This window comes from Amblyomma maculatum, chromosome 8 (genome assembly GCF_055883805.1).
Source record: "Amblyomma maculatum isolate TAMU_Amacu chromosome 8, ASM5588380v1, whole genome shotgun sequence".
NCBI classification, from domain to species: domain Eukaryota; kingdom Metazoa; phylum Arthropoda; class Arachnida; order Ixodida; family Ixodidae; genus Amblyomma; species Amblyomma maculatum.
In genome coordinates, this window is record NC_139351.1 from 18,622,187 (window position 1) to 18,627,810 (window position 5,624).

At 43.6% G+C, this 5,624-nt stretch overlaps 1 non-coding gene across 1 annotated transcript; it reads left to right on the plus strand.

Moving 5' to 3' along the window:
- The first annotated feature begins 270 nt into the window (after nucleotides 1-270).
- LOC146180653 (signal recognition particle RNA) lies at nucleotides 271-566 on the plus strand. Its single transcript, XR_014700490.1, has one exon.
- Nucleotides 567-5,624: the final 5,058 nt, after the last annotated feature.

Genomic DNA, 5,624 nt, shown 5'->3' on the forward strand with positions numbered 1-5,624 from the left:
ACGGCCAGCCCGCATGTATTTCCGTGAAAGTGTGCAGCGATGGCTCGACGTGCTTAAATTGCAACCATGTGCTCCTGAGTGGCTGTCAAAGCTGGAACCTTTGACGGTGCTCAAGGAATTTTAAACGTGACAATGCCTGCCCCTCAGTGGGTGTTAGGCAACGCTAGCTACCTTTGTGTACATATATTATTCCTTTTTTTTTCCTGTTGTTTTGAGTTCCAGTGCGGTGTATTTGTGTCAAAGCCAGGCAATAAAGAAAAAAAAAAAAAAAAAGGTAGTGGCGTGCCCCTGTAATCCAGCTGCTTGGAGGCTGGCGTTAGAGGACGGGTTGAGGCTGGGAGGCCTGCCCCACGTCTGCGTATGTTGATCGGGTGTCCGCGCTAAGCTGGGCGCCGATATGGTGGCCCCAGGGGAGCTTGGTGGCGACCAGGTCGCCTAAGGAGGAGCGAACCGGCCCAGGGCGGAAACGCAGCAGGCAAAAGCTCCCGCGCTCTGCAGTAGCGGGATCGCACCTGTGAATGTGCGGCGTGGGGTAGCCCAGACAATACATTCGGACCTAGCGCCTTTTTTTTAGAGTAACAATTGGAATTGCACAAAGGGCTACTGCGAAAGTTTCCCGATCAATGGGCACTTTATGTCACATGCTTTGAAAAGAGCATTGGCACTTCGCCGTTCAAGGAAGCTGCACGCGTTGGAATTTGATTTTCATTTCCGCTGCCACATTTCTTTTTCACCGTCCACGGGTACAGGCGTCGCCCTCTGATGCCTGGAATATCATGTTTTTGAGAAGGTATCACCGGAATTATTGTATTCTGGTGGCTGGAATACTCAGAATACGTGGAGTGGCTGGAATACTTATGACATACGTGTTGGGTATCTTGCGCTGCAAGTGAAATAATTCAGTTGCGCCTCGCGACAACGAGCATGAACAAAAAATAATGAGTACAGAATTTTATCCGTGCACTACGTTCACATTGGTTGTAGTGACAATCACAACTGCATGCCGGCAGTTCTTCAAAAAAAAATTTTTAAACTTTTGAAAGGCTCACGGTAATATTTGAAATCTTCTAGCAAGAAGTGAAATAAGCAAAGAGGCGCTGTGCACCACCTACATTGGTGGCTTTGATGCCTAAATGTAGACCAGAAGGGGACGAGGAACAAATGTAGAAGAAAACGAAATCTACGAATAGATGTGACGTCCAAAGCAATCAAGACTAAACCAGTGGCATACCCGAATGGAAGATTCCTTTGGGAAAAGAAAAACCTGACATAGAGAAGCAAGACGGCACGGAACTGTCCGCTTATAGAATTGAATGATGCGGTGATTATTGTGATAAAAAATGTCCCGGAATATAACATGCATGCTTCTAGATCTTAAAGAATCCAGGGCTTTGTAATAATGCTCTCTTGATCTAAATCAATGCGAAGCCAAAATTTAAATGGCTTGAAAATGTTTGACTGTTGGGCCTTCTGTTTATTTCAAGGGATATTTAATATGCGATTTACTAAAACTATTATGCGATACAGTAAGTCAAAGAAGAATTCTGGCTCTGGGATCTGGTGTTGTATGTTAAACCATATAATTCGTAAATAAATTTTTCCACATATTTCACACATTTATTGCGACAGTGACGACAGCATTGCGAATAACATTTCTAGCTTAGCTTCTGTGCTCAGCTTCTACGACCTTCCTCACCACATGTTTGGCATCACGTGTCCCATGATGTTTCGTCAAAGTGTGGCCACATATGATGTGTAAAGAAGTGAATCGTATTTTTGTCCCACCGCTTATGTAATACTTCTAATGGGGTCTTTAAGGTGTTAAAATGAGATGAAAAGAAATCGAATCTGGGAGCGGATCGCAAATCTTTGTTTTGTACTAAAATCGAAAACATCAGGCCTGCACTTTTTTTATTTGGATGTTGGACGACAGCCTTCACTACTGACGACACTAATTTTATTTACGCTTCAAAGCGCTCGGCGAATGTATACCACACATACTTTACGCGAAGCTATTCAGATCACCTTTATATATTCGTCGGTTAAACACACGACAAACAAAATAATGGCTGGCCCGAACAGCGTCATAAATTAAGGAGAGAAAGTTTATTATCAGACTTCTAATCTAGCGTGATTTTAAAAAGGCTGCGCTCATAACGAGGCCTCCAAAGTGGCTACACATTGAAATGGTAGACTTGCTACACGCAGCAGGAAAATGTAGTGTGCATAGCTTTACTCAAATCAAGTGCGCGTTACTGATAATATTTAGGTCATATGCCTCTCAAACGTGAAAATGGGGATCTCGTTGCGTAGAAATTTGCTTAAATATAGGTGCTAAATATTTAAAACATTATTGAGCACCGCCGAAGTTATAAATTACGTGCTTTTCTCTACACATTTGGCGACTGTTAGGCCGACCCGCCGCATTATATCAGTGGTTAAGCCGTTTGGTTATAGAACCCAGTCCTCGGGTGCGTGCATGCTAAAGATTCCCTAATCAAAAATAAATAATAAATGGGTGAAATTAATTATATGGTCGATACGAAAACAGGGGCTGTATATATTACACTTTCTCCGCGTACACGAGACCCGCCCAGTAAGGGAGGGCCGGAATGAAAGCGGAGAGAGAGAAACAGGTGCAGTAGCAGAGTGTTCTAGAAAAAATTCGACCACTTGAGGATCTTTAACGTGCACGGACGTCAAACGGCACACGAACAGCTTCCTCTTTTGTCCAAATCGGAAAGCAGCACTCGGCTTTGGCGTTCGAACCTGGGTACTCCAATTTAATAGTCGAGCCTTAACCACCATGCCACTTCGGCGGGGCATTCTGCGAATATTGACGAAACGTTTCCACAAGACTCTGTATATATATTAGGCTCGGTGTCCAGGTATAATTGACGAGAAGGAGGGTACGAAACATATATACGGCGGTGAATGGCTAAAAGCGGCTAGAAAGGTGTTGAGCAGGCGTATTACATTTAAAAACAGACGTGAAAAGAATCGTACGTTTTTGTCATCCCCTGCAGAAGTATATCTGTGATCAGACAAACTAACCTGGAGGCAGCAAAACGGTGTAGGGCTGATTGCAGCGACTTCCACAACCACTGGAGAACCGGTGGTGACCTACTTATACGCGAACCTCATCGCCAACAAATGCAAGCTCTTGTTATTATTTCATTGCGGCAAGGAATCCCAATCCTAAGCCACTTATTGGAGGGGCGCTTGTTCTTTGTACCACCACGATATGTGCAATACGTGGGCTCAGCACATTCAACCCTACACAGAACAATTAAGAGGGAACAGAATTTGCTGGCATCAAAGGCTCGTCCAGGGACCACAGACTGGATTAAATAGTTACATGGGGCTAGATGCGCGTAAAAGTATTGTTAGACACATTACCAGAAAAAGTTCAGTAAAACTTGTAGTTAGGGCTAGCGACGCCGCTGATGTTAGCGAAATCGTTGTGCAACGTCCAAACTTGATCCTGCGAGCTAATCTGAAAAACAATATACACCAGGCTGAAAAAACTGTGCTGCCTGATTGACGGTCCGGGTTCACCCATTATTGTGAAAGGCAGCAGAAATATTTATCAAATGTGTCTTACAGGGTCAGTGGAGGCAGGAACATCGGGAGAGATGGCGGCGACCGCTGTAGTGGCGACGCCCGAAAGAACCGCCTCCGATCTTGGCGTCACGATGCCGGTTTCGTCTTTCGTCGTGACCACGATGTGCCTGCCATCCCCGCGATCCTTCTTCTTGCTTCGCTTTTTGCGCCACATAGAGACCAACTGGAGTGGAATAGTGTGCTTAGGATACCTCTTCCGACCATATACGACCGGACGCCGCAATCTGTACTGCAAGTCAGACAGCAGATTCTTCTTCTTCTTCATCCTTGATATATGGCACACACTCACGAAGGGGGATTGGGCTGTAGATTAGCACCAGCGATGGTCTTCTCTTCCTCCTGTTGGTGTTGTTGTTGATGTGCAAATAACATGTTGCACAAACCCACAGAGGGGATCGGTCAAGAATTTGCTCTTTCTTCTTCCTCTTCTGCCTTGATAAATGGCACATACCCACGAAAGAGGATTGGCCAGGGTTCAGTGAGGACTGCCAAATACATACTGCCTACACATACTGAATTAGTGCATTAATTAATTGTAAACTTAACAAAAACCTTAAATTTAAGATGGCAAAATTGATTGAAAGAAACAAATACGGAGAGAAAATTTGGAAGTTTGTAAATTTGGAATACAATGAGCTAGGGAATCTGTCCGTAGCTCCTTGACTCAACGCAGCTCATTTCTTCTTCTTCTTCTACCTTGATAAATGACACATGGCCACGAAGGGGGATGGGGCAGGGTTCAATGTGGACTGCCAAGTGTATTACAGCTACTTATTAGTGTAACAACTCAGTTATCAACAAAAGTAAAAGTTAGGTTTAGGATCACACAATTGAATAAAAGAAAGAGAAAATATGTACCAAACATTTTGAAGTTTGCAACTTTCAAATACCATTAACAAGGGAAGGTGTCCGCAGCTGTGATGTACTTTTATTATTAATGACAAATTTGAGGGAACGCAAATCCTCCTGCACTCGCACTGAAGGAGCGAAGAAGCGGCACCGTCAAAGTAAATCCTAGTTGTGCTATTGGAATTTCTAAATGTACTACCCTTCTCTGATGTGAAAACCTTCGGCAAGCGAGAAGGAAATGCTAAATATTTTCTGTCTCATCGCAAACCTCCCAAAGGTTTGTGGCACTGAACCCGCATCTACAAGGCGGGGGATCCTGCATCGCATAAGAGTGAGCATTACCTCACACTATCGTGACTGACATGAACGTACTTTCCATTAGTAGATGAGAAGTTGGTAGTCTGTTATAGATAAGAAGGGATCATTGCATGAGGCAGCAATTTATTGATAGCGCTGAAAGCGGGACATTCTAAAAATGATGATATTAGGGATGGTACATGTAACAGGTGCATAAAGAGCTGAATTAGCCAATAAGTCAGCGAATTCATTCTGGAAAATACCGCAGTGACCTGGAACCTAGTTGAAGCGTATTTCTTACTTCTATACCGCTATGAAATACTTAAGTGAGCGGCTCATAAGAGTATAATGTGCTGACTCCAAGGACAGCAACACAAAATGACAGACTGACAGAAAAATTATTTTTGACAGATTACAGGAAATATTTAGAAGTGTAAGCCCAATTGCCATAAACTCTGATGAAACGATCGGTGTGGAATACAAGACGCGCAGCGAAAGCTTCCAGGCAAGAAACTGAAAAAATTCAAATAGCTGCCCTCTGTGTGGTCACCGACGCAACAATTGGGATTACAGTGTGATCCGGAAACTTTTCAAGGTTATCAGTTAGGAAACTGGATATTAGACTTGGAAGTAAGAGTTTCACTTTGAATGCAATTATAGAATCAAAATTGATAACCACAATGGAGGTTGTGTAACCAGTATAGTACATATAGAACCGAGATCCACATCAATGTTTGCTAATATGCTCTGAGTGAAAACAATTTGGGGCAAGCAGAACCTTAGCCACTGTTGAGTGCGAAAGAAAATCGGGTTGGACAGAACATTATGTATCGCCACCCCGGAAACAGACTCAA